The sequence below is a fragment of the Pelobates fuscus genome, chromosome 3 (genome assembly GCF_036172605.1).
Source record: "Pelobates fuscus isolate aPelFus1 chromosome 3, aPelFus1.pri, whole genome shotgun sequence".
Taxonomy (NCBI): Eukaryota; Metazoa; Chordata; class Amphibia; order Anura; family Pelobatidae; genus Pelobates; species Pelobates fuscus.
In genome coordinates, this window is record NC_086319.1 from 392,648,156 (window position 1) to 392,672,722 (window position 24,567).

Genomic DNA, 24,567 nt, shown 5'->3' on the forward strand with positions numbered 1-24,567 from the left:
TGCAGTGCTGTGATATATTTATTCCAGAAGATGTATGAAGAATCTTGCGAAGTGTGGAGTTTGTGAGCTCCCAAACATAGCTCAATGTTTAACCCCGCTCCAAAGAGGATAATGCCTTTTTGCAAGAGCTTCCTTTTCTTGCATAATCTTCAGGCAACCTTCTCCTTATGTCAACCGATCCGTGTCCAAATAAGTTAAGCTTTTCACTTGGTCTGGCATTTAGGATTCCTGTTTTTTCAGACATAGAGGTGAAAACAAATCATTTTAGGAAACCTTTCAAAATGCCAAGAACTTTTGGTTGTCTTGTGTTACCCACTCTAGAGAAAAGGTGACAGAGCTTCCCATATGGTCTAGCGGTTAGGATTCCTGGTTTTCACCCAGGCGGCCGGGCTCGACTCCCGGTATGGGAATTGTCCTTAGCTTTTCTTCTTTAGTCACATTTTAATCTCACCCACATAAGTTAATGTCTCCGGTTTACTATTCTATCCGCACTGGATTGAAGATTGCTCCTAGTCAGATTATAGAAATAAACATCGTATTCCAATACATCCTGGATGAGAGAATTTACTACACGTAACATTTTATGTGCACAGAACAGGACTTTTCTAAAGAACACATCAACATTCAATGAAAATTTTTATTATTTGGCAGGGAAAAAATGACTTTTGCTTGAAATGGAAATTGTCGCTTCTGCCTAAAGCACAAGAAAGCGTCCCTTGAGGATTATATGCAGATAGATTAGTTTTTTACCATTCCAGGACCTTCCAATGAAGTCATGTCTTGCAAACATGTCAAAAAATTAGATTCAATGCACCTTGCATTAACATCAAGACACTGACGCTCTAATAGTTTTACTCGTTTAAACCCTTTTAAGGCATATTGCTGATATCAAAGAAGGCCACGCCACCTTTGCAAAAACTTACTTCCTCCAAGAGCACTTTAGAACGGGTGCTTTTAGCTTCCACAAGGTTGCCAAAACCTTTCTTTTCGGTGATAGATTTTACTCCCAAGTATCTTTTGGACACAAGGAACATGACGGCAAAGGTGCCAAAAGGTCTCCAAAAATGTGGGAAAATCAGTCAATCAAAAGATTCTCCAGAGAAGCTAAACGATTTACCATTTAACCAGGCATGGCAAGGGTTTGCATTTGGCGTATTGCTTAAGATTCTTCTTGATTTTTCACTCAGGTGGTAGAACATCATGCTTGGTGGCTTTCTTTTCTTGACCTAAAGCAGCCTATCAATGCAGTGCTGTGATATATTTATTCCAGAAGATGTATGAAGAATCTTGCGAAGTGTGGAGTTTGTGAGCTCCCAAACATAGCTCAATGTTTAACCCCGCTCCAAAGAGGATAATGCCTTTTTGCAAGAGCTTCCTTTTCTTGCATAATCTTCAGGCAACCTTCTCCTTATGTCAACCGATCCGTGTCAAAATAAGTTAAGCTTTTCACTTGGTCTGGCATTTAGGATTCCTGTTTTTTCAGACATAGAGGTGAAAACAAATCATTTTAGGAAACCTTTCAAAATGCCAAGAACTTTTGGTTGTCTTGTGTTACCCACTCTAGAGAAAGGGTGACAGAGCTTCCCATATGGTCTAGCGGTTAGGATTCCTGGTTTTCACCCAGGTGGCCCGGGTTCGACTCCTGGTATGGGAATTGTCCTTAGCTTTTCTTCTTTAACCTGTTAATGACACAACTTCTGGAATAAAAGGGAATCATGACGGAATATATCCGTTGTCTGTCCTTAAGGGGTTAATCACCTTTTAATCTCACCCATATAAGTTAATGTCTCTGGTTTACTATTCTATCCGCACTGGATTGAAGATTGCTCCTAGTCAGATTATAGAAATAAACATCGTATTCCAATACATCCTGGATGAGAGAATTTACTACACGTAACATTTTATGTGCACAGAACAGGACTTTTCTAAAGAACACATCAACATTCAATGAAAATTTTTTATTATATGGCAGGGAAAAAATGACTTTTGCTTGAAATGGAAATTGTCGCTTCTGCCTAAAGCACAAGAAAGCGTCCCTTGAGGATTATATGCAGATAGATTAGTTTTTTACCAATCCAGGACCTTCCAATGAAGTCATGTCTTGCAAACATGTCAAAAAATTAGATTCAATGCACCTTGCATTAACATCAAGACACTGACGCTCTAATAGTTTTACTCGTTTAAACCCTTTTAAGGCATATTGCTGATATCAAAGAAGGCCACGCCACCTTTGCAAAAACTTACTTCCTCCAAGAGCACTTTAGAACGGGTGCTTTTAGCTTCCACAAGGTTGCCAAAACCTTTCTTTTCGGTGATAGATTTTACTCCCAAGTATCTTTTGGACACAAGGAACATGACGGCAAAGGTGCCAAAAGGTCTCCAAAAATGCCAGCATTTCATTATATGGGAAAATCAGTCAATCAAAAGATTCTCCAGAGAAGCTAAACGATTTACCATTTAACCAGGCATGGCAAGGGTTTGCATTTGGCGTATTGCTTAAGGTTCTTCTTGATTTTTCACTCAGGTGGTAGAACATCATGCTTGGTGGCTTTCTTTTCTTGACCTAAAGCAGCCTATCAATGCAGTGCTGTGATATATTTATTCCAGAAGATGTATGAAGAATCTTGCGAAGTGTGGAGTTTGTGAGCTCCCAAACATAGCTCAATGTTTAACCCCGCTCCAAAGAGGATAATGCCTTTTTGCAAGAGCTTCCTTTTCTTGCATAATCTTCAGGCAACCTTCTCCTTATGTCAACCGATCCGTGTCCAAATAAGTTAAGCTTTTCACTTGGTCTGGCATTTAGGATTCCTGTTTTTTCAGACATAGAGGTGAAAACAAATCATTTTAGGAAACCTTTCAAAATGCCAAGAACTTTTGGTTGTCTTGTGTTACCCACTCTAGAAAAAAGGTGACAGAGTTTCCCATATGGTCTAGCGGTTAGGATTCCTGGTTTTCACCCAGGCGGCCGGGGTTCGACTCCCGGTATGGGAATTGTCCTTAGCTTTTCTTCTTTAGTCACATTTTAATCTCATCCATATAAGTTAATGTCTCCGGTTTACTATTCTATCCGCACTGGATTGAAGATTGCTCCTAGTCAGATTATAGAAATAAACATCGTATTCCAATACATCCTGGATGAGAGAATTTACTACACGTAACAATTTATGTGCACAGAACAGGACTTTTCTAAAGAACACATCAACATTCAATAAACAAAATGTTATTATTTGGCAGGGAAAAAATGACTTTTGCTTGAAATGGAAATTGTCGCTTCTGCCTAAAGCACAAGAAAGCGTCCCTTGAGGATTATATGCAGATAGATTAGTTTTTTACCAATCCAGGACCTTCCAATGAAGTCATGTCTTGCAAACATGTCAAAAAATTAGATTCAATGCACCTTGCATTAACATCAAGACACTGACGCTCTAATAGTTTTACTCGTTTAAACCCTTTTAAGGCATATTGCTGATATCAAAGAAGGCCACGCCACCTTTGCAAAAACTTACTTCCTCCAAGAGCACTTTAGAACGGGTGCTTTTAGCTTCCACAAGGTTGCCAAAACCTTTCTTTTCGGTGATAGATTTTACTCCCAAGTATCTTTTGGACACAAGGAACATGACGGCAAAGGTGCCAAAAGGTCTCCAAAAATGCCAGCATTTCATTATATGGGAAAATCAGTCAATCAAAAGATTCTCCAGAGAAGCTAAACGATTTACCATTTAACCAGGCATGGCAAGGGTTTGCATTTGGCGTATTGCTTAAGGTTCTTCTTGATTTTTCACTCAGGTGGTAGAACATAATGCTTGGTGGCTTTCTTTTCTTGACCTAAAGCAGCCTATCAATGCAGTGCTGTGATATATTTATTCCAGAAGATGTATGAAGAATCTTGCGAAGTGTGGAGTTTGTGAGCTCCCAAACATAGCTCAAAGTTTAACCCCGCTCCAAAGAGGATAATGCCTTTTTGCAAGAGCTTCCTTTTCTTGCATAATCTTCAGGCAACCTTTTCCTTATGTCAACCGATCCGTGTCAAAATAAGTTAAGCTTTTCACTTGGTCTGGCATTTAGGATTCCTGTTTTTTCAGACATAGAGGTGAAAACAAATCATTTTAGGAAACCTTTCAAAATGCCAAGAACTTTTGGTTGTCTTGTGTTACCCACTCTAGAGAAAAGGTGACAGAGCTTCCCATATGGTCTAGCGGTTAGGATTCCTGGTTTTCACCCAGGCGGCCCGGGTTCGACTCCCGGTATGGGAATTGTCCTTAGCTTTTCTTCTTTAATCACCTTTTAATCTCACCCATATAAGTTAATGTCTCCGGTTTACTATTCTATCCGCACTGGATTGAAGATTGCTCCTAGTCAGATTATAGAAATAAACATCGTATTCCAATACATCCTGGATGAGAGAATTTACTACACGTAACATTTTATGTGCACAGAACAGGACTTTTCTAAAGAACACATCAACATTCAATAAACAAAATGTTATTATTTGGCAGGGAAAAAAGGACTTTTGCTTGAAATGGAAATTGTCGCTTCTGCCTAAAGCACAAGAAAGCGTCCCTTGAGGATTATATGCAGATAGATTAGTTTTTTACCAATCCAGGACCTTCCAATGAAGTCATGTCTTGCAAACATGTCAAAAAATTAGATTCAATGCACCTTGCATTAACATCAAGACACTGACGCTCTAATAGTTTTACTCGTTTAAACCCTTTTAAGGCATATTGCTGATATCAAAGAAGGCCACGCCACCTTTGCAAAAACTTACTTCCTCCAAGAGCACTTTAGAACGGGTGCTTTTAGCTTCCACAAGGTTGCCAAAACCTTTCTTTTCGGTGATAGATTTTACTCCCAAGCATCTTTTGGACACAAGGAACATGACGGCAAAGGTGCCAAAAGGTCTCCAAAAATGCCAGCATTTCATTATATGGGAAAATCAGTCAATCAAAAGATTCTCCAGAGAAGCTAAACGATTTACCATTTAACCAGGCATGGCAAGGGTTTGCATTTGGCGTATTGCTTAAGGTTCTTCTTGATTTTTCACTCAGGTGGTAGAACATCATGCTTGGTGGCTTTCTTTTCTTGACCTAAAGCAGCCTATCAATGCAGTGCTGTGATATATTTATTCCAGAAGATGTATGAAGAATCTTGCGAAGTGTGGAGTTTGTGAGCTCCCAAACATAGCTCAATGTTTAACCCCGCTCCAAAGAGGATAATGCCTTTTTGCAAGAGCTTCCTTTTCTTGCATAATCTTCAGGCAACCTTCTCCTTATGTCAACCGATCCGTGTCCAAATAAGTTAAGCTTTTCACTTGGTCTGGCATTTAGGATTCCTGTTTTTTCAGACATAGAGGTGAAAACAAATCATTTTAGGAAACCTTTCAAAATGCCAAGAACTTTTGGTTGTCTTGTGTTACCCACTCTAGAGAAAAGGTGACAGAGCTTCCCATATGGTCTAGCGGTTAGGATTCCTGGTTTTCACCCAGGCGGCCGGGCTCGACTCCCGGTATGGGAATTGTCCTTAGCTTTTCTTCTTTAGTCACATTTTAATCTCACCCATATAAGTTAATGTCTCCGGTTTACTATTCTATCCGCACTGGATTGAAGATTGCTCCTAGTCAGATTATAGAAATAAACATCGTATTCCAATACATCCTGGATGAGAGAATTTACTACACGTAACATTTTATGTGCACAGAACAGGACTTTTCTAAAGAACACATCAACATTCAATGAAAATTTTTTATTATTTGGCAGGGAAAAAATGACTTTTGCTTGAAATGGAAATTGTCGCTTCTGCCTAAAGCACAAGAAAGCGTCCCTTGAGGATTATATGCAGATAGATTAGTTTTTTACCAATCCAGGACCTTCCAATGAAGTCATGTCTTGCAAACATGTCAAAAAATTAGATTCAATGCACCTTGCATTAACATCAAGACACTGACGCTCTAATAGTTTTACTCGTTTAAACCCTTTTAAGGCATATTGCTGATATCAAAGAAGGCCACGCCACCTTTGCAAAAACTTACTTCCTCCAAGAGCACTTTAGAACGGGTACTTTTAGCTTCCGCAAGGTTGCCAAAACCTTTCTTTTCGGTGACAGATTTTACTCCCAAGTATCTTTTGGACACAAGGAACATGACGGCAAAGGTGCCAAAAGGTCTCCAAAAATGCCAGCATTTCATTATATGGGAAAATCAGTCAATCAAAAGATTCTCCAGAGAAGCTAAACGATTTACCATTTAACCAGGCATGGCAAGGGCTTGCATTTGGCGTATTGCTTAAGGTTCTTCTTGATTTTTCACTCAGGTGGTAGAACATCATGCTTGGTGGCTTTCTTTTCTTGACCTAAAGCAGCCTATCAATGCAGTGCTGTGATATATTTATTCCAGAAGATGTATGAAGAATCTTGCGAAGTGTGGAGTTTGTGAGTTCCCAAACATAGCTCAATGTTTAACCCCGCTCCAAAGAGGATAATGCCTTTTTGCAAGAGCTTCCTTTTCTTGCATAATCTTCAGGCAACCTTCTCCTTATGTCAACCGATCCGTGTCCAAATAAGTTAAGCTTTTCACTTGGTCTGGCATTTAGGATTCCTGTTTTTTCAGACATAGAGGTGAAAACAAATCATTTTAGGAAACCTTTCAAAATGCCAAGAACTTTTGGTTGTCTTGTGTTACCCACTCTAGAGCACAGGTGACAGAGCTTCCCATATGGTCTAGCGGTTAGGATTCCTGGTTTTCACCCAGGCGGCCCGGGTTCGACTCCCGGTATGGGAATTGTCCTTAGTTTTTCATCTTTAATCACCTTTTAATCTCACCCATATAAATTAATGTCTCCGGTTTACTGTTCTATCCGCACTGGATTGAAGATTGCTCCTAGTCAGATTATAGAAATAAACATCGTATTCCAATACATCCTGGATGAGAGAATTTTTCTACACGTAACATTTTATGTGCACAGAACAGGACTTTTCTAAAGAACACATCAACATTCAATAAACAAAATGTTATTATTTGGCAGGGAAAAAATGACTTTTGCTTGAAATGGAAATTGTCGCTTCTGCCTAAAGCACAAGAAAGCGTCCCTTGAGGATTATATGCAGATAGATTAGTTTTTTACCAATCCAGGACCTTCCAATGAAGTCATGTCTTGCAAACATGTCAAAAAATTAGATTCAATGCACCTTGCATTAACATCAAGACACTGACGCTCTAATAGTTTTACTCGTTTAAACCCTTTTAAGGCATATTGCTGATATCAAAGAAGGCCACGCCACCTTTGCAAAAACTTACTTCCTCCAAGAGCACTTTAGAACGGGTGCTTTTAGCTTCCGCAAGGTTGCCAAAACCTTTCTTTTCGGTGATAGATTTTACTCCCAAGTATCTTTTGGACACAAGGAACATGACGGCAAAGGTGCCAAAAGGTCTCCAAAAATGCCAGCATTTCATTATATGGGAAAATCAGTCAATCAAAAGATTCTCCAGAGAAGCTAAACGATTTACCATTTAACCAGGCATGGCAAGGGCTTGCATTTGGCGTATTGCTTAAGGTTCTTCTTGATTTTTCACTCAGGTGGTAGAACATCATGCTTGGTGGCTTTCTTTTCTTGACCTAAAGCAGCCTATCAATGCAGTGCTGTGATATATTTATTCCAGAAGATGTATGAAGAATCTTGCGAAGTGTGGAGTTTGTGAGTTCCCAAAGATAGCTCAATGTTTAACCCCGCTCCAAAGAGGATAATGCCTTTTTGCAAGAGCTTCCTTTTCTTGCATAATCTTCAGGCAACCTTCTCCTTATGTCAACCGATCCGTGTCCAAATAAGTTAAGCTTTTCACTTGGTCTGGCATTTAGGATTCCTGTTTTTTCAGACATAGAGGTGAAAACAAATCATTTTAGGAAACCTTTCAAAATGCCAAGAACTTTTGGTTGTCTTGTGTTACCCACTCTAGAGAAAAGGTGACAGAGCTTCCCATATGGTCTAGCGGTTAGGATTCCTGGTTTTCACCCAGGCGGCCCGGGTTCGACTCCCGGTATGGGAATTGTCCTTAGCTTTTCTTCTTTAATCACCTTTTAATCTCACCCATATAAGTTAATGTCTCCGGTTTACTATTCTATCCGCACTGGATTGAAGATTGCTCCTAGTCAGATTATAGAAATAAACATCGTATTCCAATACATCCTGGATGAGAGAATTTACTACACGTAACATTTTATGTGCACAGAACAGGACTTTTCTAAAGAACACATCAACATTCAATAAACAAAATGTTATTATTTGGCAGGGAAAAAATGACTTTTGCTTGAAATGGAAATTGTCGCTTCTGCCTAAAGCACAAGAAAGCGTCCCTTGAGGATTATATGCAGATAGATTAGTTTTTTACCAATCCAGGACCTTCCAATGAAGTCATGTCTTGCAAACATGTCAAAAAATTAGATTCAATGCACCTTGCATTAACATAAAGACACTGACGCTCTAATAGTTTTACTCGTTTAAACCCTTTTAAGGCATATTGCTGATATCAAAGAAGGCCACGCCACCTTTGCAAAAACTTACTTCCTCCAAGAGCACTTTAGAACGGGTACTTTTAGCTTCCGCAAGGTTGCCAAAACCTTTCTTTTCGGTGACAGATTTTACTCCCAAGTATCTTTTGGACACAAGGAACATGACGGCAAAGGTGCCAAAAGGTCTCCAAAAATGCCAGCATTTCATTATATGGGAAAATCAGTCAATCAAAAGATTCTCCAGAGAAGCTAAACGATTTACCATTTAACCAGGCATGGCAAGGGCTTGCATTTGGCGTATTGCTTAAGGTTCTTCTTGATTTTTCACTCAGGTGGTAGAACATCATGCTTGGTGGCTTTCTTTTCTTGACCTAAAGCAGCCTATCAATGCAGTGCTGTGATATATTTATTCCAGAAGATGTATGAAGAATCTTGCGAAGTGTGGAGTTTGTGAGCTCCCAAACATAGCTCAATGTTTAACCCCGCTCCAAAGAGGATAATGCCTTTTTGCAAGAGCTTCCTTTTCTTGCATAATCTTCAGGCAACCTTCTCCTTATGTCAACCGATCCGTGTCCAAATAAGTTAAGCTTTTCACTTGGTCTGGCATTTAGGATTCCTGTTTTTTCAGACATAGAGGTGAAAACAAATCATTTTAGGAAACCTTTCAAAATGCCAAGAACTTTTGGTTGTCTTGTGTTACCCACTCTAGAGCACAGGTGACAGAGCTTCCCATATGGTCTAGCGGTTAGGATTCCTGGTTTTCACCCAGGCGGCCCGGGTTCGACTCCCGGTATGGGAATTGTCCTTAGTTTTTCATCTTTAATCACCTTTTAATCTCACCCATATAAATTAATGTCTCCGGTTTACTGTTCTATCCGCACTGGATTGAAGATTGCTCCTAGTCAGATTATAGAAATAAACATCGTATTCCAATACATCCTGGATGAGAGAATTTTTCTACACGTAACATTTTATGTGCACAGAACAGGACTTTTCTAAAGAACACATCAACATTCAATAAACAAAATGTTATTATTTGGCAGGGAAAAAATGACTTTTGCTTGAAATGGAAATTGTCGCTTCTGCCTAAAGCACAAGAAAGCGTCCCTTGAGGATTATATGCAGATAGATTAGTTTTTTACCAATCCAGGACCTTCCAATGAAGTCATGTCTTGCAAACATGTCAAAAAATTAGATTCAATGCACCTTGCATTAACATCAAGACACTGACGCTCTAATAGTTTTACTCGTTTAAACCCTTTTAAGGCATATTGCTGATATCAAAGAAGGCCACGCCACCTTTGCAAAAACTTACTTCCTCCAAGAGCACTTTAGAACGGGTACTTTTAGCTTCCGCAAGGTTGCCAAAACCTTTCTTTTCGGTGACAGATTTTACTCCCAAGTATCTTTTGGACACAAGGAACATGACGGCAAAGGTGCCAAAAGGTCTCCAAAAATGCCAGCATTTCATTATATGGGAAAATCAGTCAATCAAAAGATTCTCCAGAGAAGCTAAACGATTTACCATTTAACCAGGCATGGCAAGGGCTTGCATTTGGCGTATTGCTTAAGGTTCTTCTTGATTTTTCACTCAGGTGGTAGAACATCATGCTTGGTGGCTTTCTTTTCTTGACCTAAAGCAGCCTATCAATGCAGTGCTGTGATATATTTATTCCAGAAGATGTATGAAGAATCTTGCGAAGTGTGGAGTTTGTGAGTTCCCAAACATAGCTCAATGTTTAACCCCGCTCCAAAGAGGATAATGCCTTTTTGCAAGAGCTTCCTTTTCTTGCATAATCTTCAGGCAACCTTCTCCTTATGTCAACCGATCCGTGTCCAAATAAGTTAAGCTTTTCACTTGGTCTGGCATTTAGGATTCCTGTTCTTTCAGACATAGAGGTGAAAACAAATCATTTTAGGAAACCTTTCAAAATGCCAAGAACTTTTGGTTGTCTTGTGTTACCCACTCTAGAGAAAAGGTGACAGAGCTTCCCATATGGTCTAGCGGTTAGGATTCCTGGTTTTCACCCAGGCGGCCCGGGTTCGACTCCCGGTATGGGAATTGTCCTTAGCTTTTCTTCTTTAATCACCTTTTAATCTCACCCATATAAGTTAATGTCTCCGGTTTACTATTCTATCCGCACTGGATTGAAGATTGCTCCTAGTCAGATTATAGAAATAAACATCGTATTCCAATACATCCTGGATGAGAGAATTTACTACACGTAACATTTTATGTGCACAGAACAGGACTTTTCTAAAGAACACATCAACATTCAATAAACAAAATGTTATTATTTGGCAGGGAAAAAATGACTTTTGCTTGAAATGGAAATTGTCGCTTCTGCCTAAAGCACAAGAAAGCGTCTCTTGAGGATTATATGCAGATAGATTAGTTTTTTACCAATCCAGGACCTTCCAATTAAGTCATGTCTTGCAAACATGTCAAAAAATTAGATTCAATGCACCTTGCATTAACATCAAGACACTGACGCTCTAATAGTTTTACTCGTTTAAACCCTTTTAAGGCATATTGCTGATATCAAAGAAGGCCACGCCACCTTTGCAAAAACTTACTTCCTCCAAGAGCACTTTAGAACGGGTGCTTTTAGCTTACACAAGGTTGCCAAAACCTTTCTTTTCGGTGATAGATTTTACTCCCAAGTATCTTTTGGACACAAGGAACATGACGGCAAAGGTGCCAAAAGGTCTCCAAAAATGCCAGCATTTCATTATATGGGAAAATCAGTCAATCAAAAGATTCTCCAGAGAAGCTAAACGATTTACCATTTAACCAGGCATGGCAAGGGTTTGCATTTGGCGTATTGCTTAAGGTTCTTCTTGATTTTTCACTCAGGTGGTAGAACATCATGCTTGGTGGCTTTCTTTTCTTGACCTAAAGCAGCCTATCAATGCAGTGCTGTGATATATTTATTCCAGAAGATGTATGAAGAATCTTGCGAAGTGTGGAGTTTGTGAGTTCCCAAAGATAGCTCAATGTTTAACCCCGCTCCAAAGAGGATAATGCCTTTTTGCAAGAGCTTCCTTTTCTTGCATAATCTTCAGGCAACCTTCTCCTTATGTCAACCGATCCGTGTCCAAATAAGTTAAGCTTTTCACTTGGTCTGGCATTTAGGATTCCTGTTTTTTCAGACATAGAGGTGAAAACAAATCATTTTAGGAAACCTTTCAAAATGCCAAGAACTTTTGGTTGTCTTGTGTTACCCACTCTAGAGAAAAGGTGACAGAGCTTCCCATATGGTCTAGCGGTTAGGATTCCTGGTTTTCACCCAGGCGGCCCGGGTTCGACTCCCGGTATGGGAATTGTCCTTAGCTTTTCTTCTTTAATCACCTTTTAATCTCACCCATATAAGTTAATGTCTCCGGTTTACTATTCTATCCGCACTGGATTGAAGATTGCTCCTAGTCAGATTATAGAAATAAACATCGTATTCCAATACATCCTGGATGAGAGAATTTACTACACGTAACATTTTATGTGCACAGAACAGGACTTTTCTAAAGAACACATCAACATTCAATAAACAAAATGTTATTATTTGGCAGGGAAAAAATGACTTTTGCTTGAAATGGAAATTGTCGCTTCTGCCTAAAGCACAAGAAAGCGTCCCTTGAGGATTATATGCAGATAGATTAGTTTTTTACCAATCCAGGACCTTCCAATGAAGTCATGTCTTGCAAACATGTCAAAAAATTAGATTCAATGCACCTTGCATTAACATAAAGACACTGACGCTCTAATAGTTTTACTCGTTTAAACCCTTTTAAGGCATATTGCTGATATCAAAGAAGGCCACGCCACCTTTGCAAAAACTTACTTCCTCCAAGAGCACTTTAGAACGGGTACTTTTAGCTTCCGCAAGGTTGCCAAAACCTTTCTTTTCGGTGACAGATTTTACTCCCAAGTATCTTTTGGACACAAGGAACATGACGGCAAAGGTGCCAAAAGGTCTCCAAAAATGCCAGCATTTCATTATATGGGAAAATCAGTCAATCAAAAGATTCTCCAGAGAAGCTAAACGATTTACCATTTAACCAGGCATGGCAAGGGCTTGCATTTGGCGTATTGCTTAAGGTTCTTCTTGATTTTTCACTCAGGTGGTAGAACATCATGCTTGGTGGCTTTCTTTTCTTGACCTAAAGCAGCCTATCAATGCAGTGCTGTGATATATTTATTCCAGAAGATGTATGAAGAATCTTGCGAAGTGTGGAGTTTGTGAGCTCCCAAACATAGCTCAATGTTTAACCCCGCTCCAAAGAGGATAATGCCTTTTTGCAAGAGCTTCCTTTTCTTGCATAATCTTCAGGCAACCTTCTCCTTATGTCAACCGATCCGTGTCCAAATAAGTTAAGCTTTTCACTTGGTCTGGCATTTAGGATTCCTGTTTTTTCAGACATAGAGGTGAAAACAAATCATTTTAGGAAACCTTTCAAAATGCCAAGAACTTTTGGTTGTCTTGTGTTACCCACTCTAGAGCACAGGTGACAGAGCTTCCCATATGGTCTAGCGGTTAGGATTCCTGGTTTTCACCCAGGCGGCCCGGGTTCGACTCCCGGTATGGGAATTGTCCTTAGTTTTTCATCTTTAATCACCTTTTAATCTCACCCATATAAATTAATGTCTCCGGTTTACTGTTCTATCCGCACTGGATTGAAGATTGCTCCTAGTCAGATTATAGAAATAAACATCGTATTCCAATACATCCTGGATGAGAGAATTTTTCTACACGTAACATTTTATGTGCACAGAACAGGACTTTTCTAAAGAACACATCAACATTCAATAAACAAAATGTTATTATTTGGCAGGGAAAAAATGACTTTTGCTTGAAATGGAAATTGTCGCTTCTGCCTAAAGCACAAGAAAGCGTCCCTTGAGGATTATATGCAGATAGATTAGTTTTTTACCAATCCAGGACCTTCCAATGAAGTCATGTCTTGCAAACATGTCAAAAAATTAGATTCAATGCACCTTGCATTAACATCAAGACACTGACGCTCTAATAGTTTTACTCGTTTAAACCCTTTTAAGGCATATTGCTGATATCAAAGAAGGCCACGCCACCTTTGCAAAAACTTACTTCCTCCAAGAGCACTTTAGAACGGGTACTTTTAGCTTCCGCAAGGTTGCCAAAACCTTTCTTTTCGGTGACAGATTTTACTCCCAAGTATCTTTTGGACACAAGGAACATGACGGCAAAGGTGCCAAAAGGTCTCCAAAAATGCCAGCATTTCATTATATGGGAAAATCAGTCAATCAAAAGATTCTCCAGAGAAGCTAAACGATTTACCATTTAACCAGGCATGGCAAGGGCTTGCATTTGGCGTATTGCTTAAGGTTCTTCTTGATTTTTCACTCAGGTGGTAGAACATCATGCTTGGTGGCTTTCTTTTCTTGACCTAAAGCAGCCTATCAATGCAGTGCTGTGATATATTTATTCCAGAAGATGTATGAAGAATCTTGCGAAGTGTGGAGTTTGTGAGTTCCCAAACATAGCTCAATGTTTAACCCCGCTCCAAAGAGGATAATGCCTTTTTGCAAGAGCTTCCTTTTCTTGCATAATCTTCAGGCAACCTTCTCCTTATGTCAACCGATCCGTGTCCAAATAAGTTAAGCTTTTCACTTGGTCTGGCATTTAGGATTCCTGTTTTTTCAGACATAGAGGTGAAAACAAATCATTTTAGGAAACCTTTCAAAATGCCAAGAACTTTTGGTTGTCTTGTGTTACCCACTCTAGAGAAAAGGTGACAGAGCTTCCCATATGGTCTAGCGGTTAGGATTCCTGGTTTTCACCCAGGCGGCCCGGGTTCGACTCCCGGTATGGGAATTGTCCTTAGCTTTTCTTCTTTAATCACCTTTTAATCTCACCCATATAAGTTAATGTCTCCGGTTTACTATTCTATCCGCACTGGATTGAAGATTGCTCCTAGTCAGATTATAGAAATAAACATCGTATTCCAATACATCCTGGATGAGAGAATTTACTACACGTAACATTTTATGTGCACAGAACAGGACTTTTCTAAAGAACACATCAACATTCAATAAACAAAATGTTATTATTTGGCAGGGAAAAAATGACTTTTGCTTGAAATGGAAATTGTCGCTTCTGCCTAAAGCACAAGAAAGCGTCTCTTGAGGATTATATGCAGATAGATTAGTTTTTTACCAATCCAGGACCTTCCAATTAAGTCATGTCTTGCAAACATGTCAAAAAATTAGATTCAATGCACCTTGCATTAACATCAAGACACTGACGCTCTAATAGTTTTACTCGTTTAAACCCTTTTAAGGCATATTGCTGATATCAAAGAAGGCCACGCCACCTTTGCAAAAACTTACTTCCTCCAAGAGCACTTTAGAACGGGTGCTTTTAGCTTACACAAGGTTGCCAAAACCTTTCTTTTCGGTGATAGATTTTACTCCCAAGTATATTTTGGACACAAGGAACATGACGGCAAAGGTGCCAAAAGGTCTCCAAAAATGCCAGCATTTCATTATATGGGAAAATCAGTCAATCAAAAGATTCTCCAGAGAAGCTAAACGATTTACCATTTAACCAGGCATGGCAAGGGTTTGCATTTGGCGTATTGCTTAAGGTTCTTCTTGATTTTTCACTCAGGTGGTAGAACATCATGCTTGGTGGCTTTCTTTTCTTGACCTAAAGCAGCCTATCAATGCAGTGCTGTGATATATTTATTCCAGAAGATGTATGAAGAATCTTGCGAAGTGTGGAGTTTGTGAGCTCCCAAACATAGCTCAATGTTTAACCCCGCTCCAAAGAGGATAATGCCTTTTTGCAAGAGCTTCCTTTTCTTGCATAATCTTCAGGCAACCTTCTCCTTATGTCAACCGATCCGTGTCCAAATAAGTTAAGCTTTTCACTTGGTCTGGCATTTAGGATTCCTGTTTTTTCAGACATAGAGGTGAAAACAAATCATTTTAGGAAACCTTTCAAAATGCCAAGAACTTTTGGTTGTCTTGTGTTACCCACTCTAGAGAAAAGGTGACAGAGCTTCCCATATGGTCTAGCGGTTAGGATTCCTGGTTTTCACCCAGGCGGCCGGGCTCGACTCCCGGTATGGGAATTGTCCTTAGCTTTTCTTCTTTAGTCACATTTTAATCTCACCCATATAAGTTAATGTCTCCGGTTTACTATTCTATCCGCACTGGATTGAAGATTGCTCCTAGTCAGATTATAGAAATAAACATCGTATTCCAATACATCCTGGATGAGAGAATTTACTACACGTAACATTTTATGTGCACAGAACAGGACTTTTCTAAAGAACACATCAACATTCAATGAAAATTTTTTATTATTTGGCAGGGAAAAAATGACTTTTGCTTGAAATGGAAATTGTCGCTTCTGCCTAAAGCACAAGAAAGCGTCCCTTGAGGATTATATGCAGATAGATTAGTTTTTTACCAATCCAGGACCTTCCAATGAAGTCATGTCTTGCAAACATGTCAAAAAATTAGATTCAATGCACCTTGCATTAACATCAAGACACTGACGCTCTAATAGTTTTACTCGTTTAAACCCTTTTAAGGCATATTGCTGATATCAAAGAAGGCCACGCCACCTTTGCAAAAACTTACTTCCTCCAAGAGCACTTTAGAACGGGTACTTTTAGCTTCCGCAAGGTTGCCAAAACCTTTCTTTTCGGTGACAGATTTTACTCCCAAGTATCTTTTGGACACAAGGAACATGACGGCAAAGGTGCCAAAAGGTCTCCAAAAATGCCAGCATTTCATTATATGGGAAAATCAGTCAATCAAAAGATTCTCCAGAGAAGCTAAACGATTTACCATTTAACCAGGCATGGCAAGGGCTTGCATTTGGCGTATTGCTTAAGGTTCTTCTTGATTTTTCACTCAGGTGGTAGAACATCATGCTTGGTGGCTTTCTTTTCTTGACCTAAAGCAGCCTATCAATGCAGTGCTGTGATATATTTATTCCAGAAGATGTATGAAGAATCTTGCGAAGTGTGGAGTTTGTGAGTTCCCAAACATAGCTCAATGTTTAACCCCGCTCCAAAGAGGATAATGCCTTTTTGCAAGAGCTTCCTTTTCTTGCATAATCTTCAGGCAACCTTCTCCTTATGTCAACCGATCCGTGTCCAAATAAGTTAAGCTTTTCACTTGGTCTGGCATTTAGGATTCCTGTTTTTTCAGACATAGAGGTGAAAACAAATCATTTTAGGAAACCTTTCAAAATGCCAAGAACTTTTGGTTGTCTTGTGTTACCCACTCTAGAGAAAAGGTGACAGAGCTTCCCATATGGTCTAGCGGTTAGGATTCCTGGTTTTAACCCAGGCGGCCCGGGTTCGACTCCCGGTATGGGAATTGTCCTTAGCTTTTCTTCTTTAATCACCTTTTAATCTCACCCATATAAGTTAATGTCTCCGGTTTACTATTCTATCCGCACTGGATTGAAGATTGCTCCTAGTCAGATTATAGAAATAAACATCGTATTCCAATACATCCTGGATGAGAGAATTTACTACACGTAACATTTTATGTGCACAGAACAGGACTTTTCTAAAGAACACATCAACATTCAATAAACAAAATGTTATTATTTGGCAGGGAAAAAATGACTTTTGCTTGAAATGGAAATTGTCGCTTCTGCCTAAAGCACAAGAAAGCGTCTCTTGAGGATTATATGCAGATAGATTAGTTTTTTACCAATCCAGGACCTTCCAATGAAGTCATGTCTTGCAAACATGTCAAAAAATTAGATTCAATGCACCTTGCATTAACATCAAGACACTGACGCTCTAATAGTTTTACTCGTTTAAACCCTTTTAAGGCATATTGCTGATATCAAAGAAGGCCACGCCACCTTTGCAAAAACTTACTTCCTCCAAGAGCACTTTAGAACGGGTACTTTTAGCTTCCGCAAGGTTGCCAAAACCTTTCTTTTCGGTGACAGATTTTACTCCCAAGTATCTTTTGGACACAAGGAACATGACGGCAAAGGTGCCAAAAGGTCTCCAAAAATGCCAGCATTTCATTATATGGGAAAATCAGTCAATCAAAAGATTCTCCAGAGAAGCTAAACGATTTACCATTTAACCAGGCATGGCAAGGGTTTGCATTTGGCGTATTGCTTAAGGTTCTTCTTGATTTTTCACTCAGGTGGTAGAACATCATGCTTGGTGGCTTTCTTTTCTTGACCTAAAGCAGCCTATCAATGCAGTGCTGTGATATATTTATTCCAGAAGATGTATGAAGAATCTTGCGAAGTGTGGAGTTTGTGAGCTCCCAAACATAGCTCAATGTTTAACCCCGCTCCAAAGAGGATAATGCCTTTTTGCAAGAGCTTCCTTTTCTTGCATAATCTTCAGGCAACCTTCTCCTTATGTCAACCGATCCGTGTCCAAATAAGTTAAGCTTTTCACTTGGTCTGGCATTTAGGATTCCTGTTTTTTCAGACATAGAGGTGAAAACAAATCATTTTAGGAAACCTTTCAAAATGCCAAGAACTTTTGGTTGTCTTGTGTTACCCACTCTAGAGAGAAGGTGACAGAGCTTCCCATATGGTCTAGCGGTTAGGATTCCTGGTTTTCACCCAGGCGGCCCGGGTTCGACTCCCGGTATGGGAATTGTCCTTAGTTTTTCATCTTTAATCACCTTTTAATCTCACCCATATAAGTTAATGTCTCCGGTTTACTATTCTATCCGCACTGGATTGAAGATTGCTCCTAGTCAGATTATAGAAATAAACATCGTATTCCAATACATCCTGGATGAGAGAATTTACTACACGTAACATTTTATGTGCACAGAACAGGACTTTTCTAAAGAACACATCAACATTCAATAAACAAAATGTTATTATTTGGCAGGGAAAAAAGGACTTTTGCTTGAAATGGAAATTGTCGCTTCTGCCTAAAGCACAAGAAAGCGTCCCTTGAGGATTATATGCAGATAGATTAGTTTTTTACCAATCCAGGACCTTCCAATGAAGTCATGTCTTGCAAACATGTCAAAAAATTAGATTCAATGCACCTTGCATTAACATCAAGACACTGACGCTCTAATAGTTTTACTCGTTTAAACCCTTTTAAGGCATATTGCTGATATCAAAGAAGGCCACGCCACCTTTGCAAAAACTTACTTCCTCCAAGAGCACTTTAGAACGGGTACTTTTAGCTTCCGCAAGGTTGCCAAAACCTTTCTTTTCGGTGACAGATTTTACTCCCAAGTATCTTTTGGACACAAGGAACATGACGGCAAAGGTGCCAAAAGGTCTCCAAAAATGCCAGGATTTCATTATATGGGAAAATCAGTCAATCAAAAGATTCTCCAGAGAAGCTAAACGATTTACCATTTAACCAGGCATGGCAAGGGCTTGCATTTGGCGTATTGCTTAAGGTTCTTCTTGATTTTTCACTCAGGTGGTAGAACATCATGCTTGGTGGCTTTCTTTTCTTGACCTAAAGCAGCCTATCAATGCAGTGCTGTGATATATTTATTCCAGAAGATGTATGAAGAATCTTGCGAAGTGTGGAGTTTGTGAGCTCCCAAACATAGCTCAATGTTTAACCCCGCTCCAAAGAGGATAATGCCTTTTTGCAAGAGCTTCCTTTTCTTGCATAATCTTCAGGCAACCTTCTCCTTATGTCAACCGATCCGTGTCCAAATAAGTTAAGCTTTTCACTTGGTCTGGCATTTAGGATTCCTGTTTTTTCAGACATAGAGGTGAAAACAAATCATTTTAGGAAACCTTTCAAAATGCCAAGAACTTTTGGTTGTCTTGTGTTACCCACTCTAGAGAACAGGTGACAGAGCTTCCCATATGGTCTAGCGGTTAGGATTCCTGGTTTTCACCCAGGCGGCCCGGGTTCGACTCCCGGTATGGGAATTGTCCTTAGTTTTTCATCTTTAATCACCTTTTAATCTCACCCATATAAATTAATGTCTCCGGTTTACTGTTCTATCCGCACTGGATTGAAGATTGCTCCTAGTCAGATTATAGAAATAAACATCGTATTCCAATACATCCTGGATGAGAGAATTTTTCTACACGTAACATTTTATGTGCACAGAACAGGACTTTTCTAAAGAACACATCAACATTCAATAAACAAAATGTTATTATTTGGCAGGGAAAAAATGACTTTTGCTTGAAATGGAAATTGTCGCTTCTGCCTAAAGCACAAGAAAGCGTCCCTTGAGGATTATATGCAGATAGATTAGTTTTTTACCAATCCAGGACCTTCCAATGAAGTCATGTCTTGCAAACATGTCAAAAAATTAGATTCAATGCACCTTGCATTAACATCAAGACACTGACGCTCTAATAGTTTTACTCGTTTAAACCCTTTTAAGGCATATTGCTGATATCAAAGAAGGCCACGCCACCTTTGCAAAAACTTACTTCCTCCAAGAGCACTTTAGAACGGGTACTTTTAGCTTCCGCAAGGTTGCCAAAACCTTTCTTTTCGGTGACAGATTTTACTCCCAAGTATCTTTTGGACACAAGGAACATGACGGCAAAGGTGCCAAAAGGTCTCCAAAAATGCCAGCATTTCATTATATGGGAAAATCAGTCAATCAAAAGATTCTCCAGAGAAGCTAAACGATTTACCATTTAACCAGGCATGGCAAGGGTTTGCATTTGGCGTATTGCTTAAGGTTCTTCTTGATTTTTCACTCAGGTGGTAGAACATCATGCTTGGTGGCTTTCTTTTCTTGACCTAAAGCAGCCTATCAATGCAGTGCTGTGATATATTTATTCCAGAAGATGTATGAAGAATCTTGCGAAGTGTGGAGTTTGTGAGCTCCCAAACATAGCTCAATGTTTAACCCCGCTCCAAAGAGGATAATGCCTTTTTGCAAGAGCTTCCTTTTCTTGCATAATCTTCAGGCAACCTTCTCCTTATGTCAACCGATCCGTGTCCAAATAAGTTAAGCTTTTCACTTGGTCTGGCATTTATGATTCCTGTTTTTTCAGACATAGAGGTGAAAACAAATCATTTTAGGAAACCTTTCAAAATGCCAAGAACTTTTGGTTGTCTTGTGTTACCCACTCTAGAGAAAAGGTGACAGAGCTTCCCATATGGTCTAGCGGTTAGGATTCCTGGTTTTCACCCAGGCGGCCCGGGTTCGACTCCCGGTATGGGAATTGTCCTTAGTTTTTCATCTTTAATCACCTTTTAATCTCACCCATATAAGTTAATGTCTCCGGTTTACTATTCTATCCGCACTGGATTGAAGATTGCTCCTAGTCAGATTATAGAAATAAACATCGTATTCCAATACATCCTGGATGAGAGAATTTACTACACGTAACATTTTATGTGCACAGAACAGGACTTTTCTAAAGAACACATCAACATTCAATAAACAAAATGTTATTATTTGGCAGGGAAAAAAGGACTTTTGCTTGAAATGGAAATTGTTGCTTCTGCCTAAAGCACAAGAAAGCGTCCCTTGAGGATTATATGCAGATAGATTAGTTTTTTACCAATCCAGGACCTTCCAATGAAGTCATGTCTTGCAAACATGTCAAAAAATTAGATTCAATGCACCTTGCATTAACATCAAGACACTGACGCTCTAATAGTTTTACTCGTTTAAACCCTTTTAAGGCATATTGCTGATATCAAAGAAGGCCACGCCACCTTTGCAAAAACTTACTTCCTCCAAGAGCACTTTAGAACGGGTACTTTTAGCTTCCGCAAGGTTGCCAAAACCTTTCTTTTCGGTGACAGATTTTACTCCCAAGTATCTTTTGGACACAAGGAACATGACGGCAAAGGTGCCAAAAGGTCTCCAAAAATGCCAGGATTTCATTATATGGGAAAATCAGTCAATCAAAAGATTCTCCAGAGAAGCTAAACGATTTACCATTTAACCAGGCATGGCAAGGGCTTGCATTTGGCGTATTGCTTAAGGTTCTTCTTGATTTTTCACTCAGGTGGTAGAACATCATGCTTGGTGGCTTTCTTTTCTTGACCTAAAGCAGCCTATCAATGCAGTGCTGTGATATATTTATTCCAGAAGATGTATGAAGAATCTTGCGAAGTGTGGAGTTTGTGAGCTCCCAAACATAGCTCAATGTTTAACCCCGCTCCAAAGAGGATAATGCCTTTTTGCAAGAGCTTCCTTTTCTTGCATAATCTTCAGGCAACCTTCTCCTTATGTCAACCGATCCGTGTCCAAATAAGTTAAGCTTTTCACTTGGTCTGGCATTTAGGATTCCTGTTTTTTCAGACATAGAGGTGAAAACAAATCATTTTAGGAAACCTTTCAAAATGCCAAGAACTTTTGGTTGTCTTGTGTTACCCACTCTAGAGAACAGGTGACAGAGCTTCCCATATGGTCTAGCGGTTAGGATTCCTGGTTTTCACCCAAGCGGCTTGGGTTCGACTCCCGGTATGGGAATTGTCCTTAGTTTTTCATCTTTAATCACCTTTTAATCTCACCCATATAAATTAATGTCTCCGGTTTACTGTTCTATCCGCACTGGATTGAAGATTGCTCCCAGTCAGATTATAGAAATAAACATCGTATTCCAATACATCCTGGATGAGAGAATTTACTACACGTAACATTTTATGTGCACAGAACAGGAATTTTCTAAAGAACACATCAACATTCAATAAACAAAATGTTATTATTTGGCAGGGAAAAAATGACTTTTGCTTGAAATGGAAATTGTCGCTTCTGCCTAAAGCACAAGAAAGCGTCCCTTGAGGATTATATGCAGATAGATTAGTTTTTTACCAATCCAGGACCTTCCAATGAAGTCATGTCTTGCAAACATGTCAAAAAATTAGATTCAATGCACCTTGCATTAACATCAAGACACTGACGCTCTAATAGTTTTACTCGTTTAAACCCTTTTAAGGCATATTGCCGATATCAAAGAAGGCCACGCCACCTTTGCAAAAACTTACTTCCTCCAAGAGCACTTTAGAACGGGTGCTTTTAGCTTCCACAAGGTTGCCAAAACCTTTCTTTTCGGTGATAGATTTTACTCCCAAGCATCTTTTGGACACAAGGAACATGACGGCAAAGGTGCCAAAAGGTCTCCAAAAATGCCAGCATTTCATTATATGGGAAAATCAGTCAATCAAAAGATTCTCCAGAGAAGCTAAACGATTTACCATTTAACCAGGCATGGCAAGGGTTTGCATTTGGCGTATTGCTTAAGGTTCTTCTTGATTTTTCACTCAGGTGGTAGAACATCATGCTTGGTGGCTTTCTTTTCTTGACCTAAAGCAGCCTATCAATGCAGTGCTGTGATATATTTATTCCAGAAGATGTATGAAGAATCTTGCGAAGTGTGGAGTTTGTGAGCTCCCAAACATAGCTCAATGTTTAACCCCGCTCCAAAGAGGATAATGCCTTTTTGCAAGAGCTTCCTTTTCTTGCATAATCTTCAAGCAAACTTCTCCTTATGTCAACCGATCCGTGTCCAAATAAGTTAAGCTTTTCACTTGGTCTGGCATTTAGGATTCCTGTTTTTTCAGACATAGAGGTGAAAACAAATCATTTTAGGAAACCTTTCAAAATGCCAAGAACTTTTGGTTGTCTTGTGTTACCCACTCTAGAAAAAAGGTGACAGAGTTTCCCATATGGTCTAGCGGTTAGGATTCCTGGTTTTCACCCAGGCGGCCGGGGTTCGACTCCCGGTATGGGAATTGTCCTTAGCTTTTCTTCTTTAGTCACATTTTAATCTCATCCATATAAGTTAATGTCTCCGGTTTACTATTCTATCCGCACTGGATTGAAGATTGCTCCTAGTCAGATTATAGAAATAAACATCGTATTCCAATACATCCTGGATGAGAGAATTTACTACACGTAACATTTTATGTGCACAGAACAGGACTTTTCTAAAGAACACATCAACATTCAATAAACAAAATGTTATTATTTGGCAGGGAAAAAATGACTTTTGCTTGAAATGGAAATTGTCGCTTCTGCCTAAAGCACAAGAAAGCGTCCCTTGAGGATTATATGCAGATAGATTAGTTTTTTACCAATCCAGGACCTTCCAATGAAGTCATGTCTTGCAAACATGTCAAAAAATTAGATTCAATGCACCTTGCATTAACATCAAGACACTGACGCTCTAATAGTTTTACTCGTTTAAACCCTTTTAAGGCATATTGCTGATATCAAAGAAGGCCACGCCACCTTTGCAAAAACTTACTTCCTCCAAGAGCACTTTAGAACGGGTGCTTTTAGCTTCCACAAGGTTGCCAAAACCTTTCTTTTCGGTGATAGATTTTACTCCCAAGTATCTTTTGGACACAAGGAACATGACGGCAAAGGTGCCAAAAGGTCTCCAAAAATGCCAGCATTTCATTATATGGGAAAATCAGTCAATCAAAAGATTCTCCAGAGAAGCTAAACGATTTACCATTTAACCAGGCATGGCAAGGGTTTGCATTTGGCGTATTGCTTAAGGTTCTTCTTGATTTTTCACTCAGGTGGTAGAACATAATGCTTGGTGGCTTTCTTTTCTTGACCTAAAGCAGCCTATCAATGCAGTGCTGTGATATATTTATTCCAGAAGATGTATGAAGAATCTTGCGAAGTGTGGAGTTTGTGAGCTCCCAAACATAGCTCAAAGTTTAACCCCGCTCCAAAGAGGATAATGCCTTTTTGCAAGAGCTTCCTTTTCTTGCATAATCTTCAGGCAACCTTTTCCTTATGTCAACCGATCCGTGTCCAAATAAGTTAAGCTTTTCACTTGGTCTGGCATTTAGGATTCCTGTTTTTTCAGACATAGAGGTGAAAACAAATCATTTTAGGAAACCTTTCAAAATGCCAAGAACTTTTGGTTGTCTTGTGTTACCCACTCTAGAGAAAAGGTGACAGAGCTTCCCATATGGTCTAGCGGTTAGGATTCCTGGTTTTCACCCAGGCGGCCCGGGTTCGACTCCCGGTATGGGAATTGTCCTTAGCTTTTCTTCTTTAATCACTTTTTAATCTCACCCATATAAGTTAATGTCTCCGGTTTACTATTCTATCCGCACTGGATTGAAGATTGCTTCTAGTCAGATTATAGAAATAAAC

The 24,567-nt window shown here is 39.4% G+C and overlaps 13 non-coding genes across 13 annotated transcripts; all 13 read left to right on the forward strand.

Moving 5' to 3' along the window:
• The first annotated feature begins 1,582 nt into the window (after window positions 1-1,582).
• On the forward strand, window positions 1,583-1,654 carry TRNAE-UUC (transfer RNA glutamic acid (anticodon UUC)). Its single transcript has one exon. It is a non-coding gene; the product is annotated as a tRNA-Glu (tRNA).
• A 2,527-nt stretch (window positions 1,655-4,181) lies between these two features.
• Window positions 4,182-4,253, forward strand: TRNAE-UUC (transfer RNA glutamic acid (anticodon UUC)). The gene has a single exon. It is a non-coding gene; the product is annotated as a tRNA-Glu (tRNA).
• Window positions 4,254-6,703: 2,450 nt separating this feature from the next.
• On the forward strand, window positions 6,704-6,775 carry TRNAE-UUC (transfer RNA glutamic acid (anticodon UUC)). Its single transcript has one exon. It is a non-coding gene; the product is annotated as a tRNA-Glu (tRNA).
• A 1,191-nt stretch (window positions 6,776-7,966) lies between these two features.
• TRNAE-UUC (transfer RNA glutamic acid (anticodon UUC)) lies at window positions 7,967-8,038 on the forward strand. Its single transcript has one exon. It is a non-coding gene; the product is annotated as a tRNA-Glu (tRNA).
• Window positions 8,039-9,228: 1,190 nt separating this feature from the next.
• TRNAE-UUC (transfer RNA glutamic acid (anticodon UUC)) lies at window positions 9,229-9,300 on the forward strand. Its single transcript has one exon. It is a non-coding gene; the product is annotated as a tRNA-Glu (tRNA).
• A 1,191-nt stretch (window positions 9,301-10,491) lies between these two features.
• Window positions 10,492-10,563, forward strand: TRNAE-UUC (transfer RNA glutamic acid (anticodon UUC)). The gene has a single exon. It is a non-coding gene; the product is annotated as a tRNA-Glu (tRNA).
• A 1,190-nt stretch (window positions 10,564-11,753) lies between these two features.
• Window positions 11,754-11,825, forward strand: TRNAE-UUC (transfer RNA glutamic acid (anticodon UUC)). The gene has a single exon. It is a non-coding gene; the product is annotated as a tRNA-Glu (tRNA).
• A 1,190-nt stretch (window positions 11,826-13,015) lies between these two features.
• Window positions 13,016-13,087, forward strand: TRNAE-UUC (transfer RNA glutamic acid (anticodon UUC)). The gene has a single exon. It is a non-coding gene; the product is annotated as a tRNA-Glu (tRNA).
• Window positions 13,088-14,278: 1,191 nt separating this feature from the next.
• On the forward strand, window positions 14,279-14,350 carry TRNAE-UUC (transfer RNA glutamic acid (anticodon UUC)). Its single transcript has one exon. It is a non-coding gene; the product is annotated as a tRNA-Glu (tRNA).
• Window positions 14,351-18,062: 3,712 nt separating this feature from the next.
• TRNAE-UUC (transfer RNA glutamic acid (anticodon UUC)) lies at window positions 18,063-18,134 on the forward strand. The gene has a single exon. It is a non-coding gene; the product is annotated as a tRNA-Glu (tRNA).
• A 1,190-nt stretch (window positions 18,135-19,324) lies between these two features.
• On the forward strand, window positions 19,325-19,396 carry TRNAE-UUC (transfer RNA glutamic acid (anticodon UUC)). The gene has a single exon. It is a non-coding gene; the product is annotated as a tRNA-Glu (tRNA).
• A 1,191-nt stretch (window positions 19,397-20,587) lies between these two features.
• TRNAE-UUC (transfer RNA glutamic acid (anticodon UUC)) lies at window positions 20,588-20,659 on the forward strand. Its single transcript has one exon. It is a non-coding gene; the product is annotated as a tRNA-Glu (tRNA).
• Window positions 20,660-24,373: 3,714 nt separating this feature from the next.
• TRNAE-UUC (transfer RNA glutamic acid (anticodon UUC)) lies at window positions 24,374-24,445 on the forward strand. The gene has a single exon. It is a non-coding gene; the product is annotated as a tRNA-Glu (tRNA).
• The last annotated feature ends 122 nt before the right edge of the window (window positions 24,446-24,567 follow it).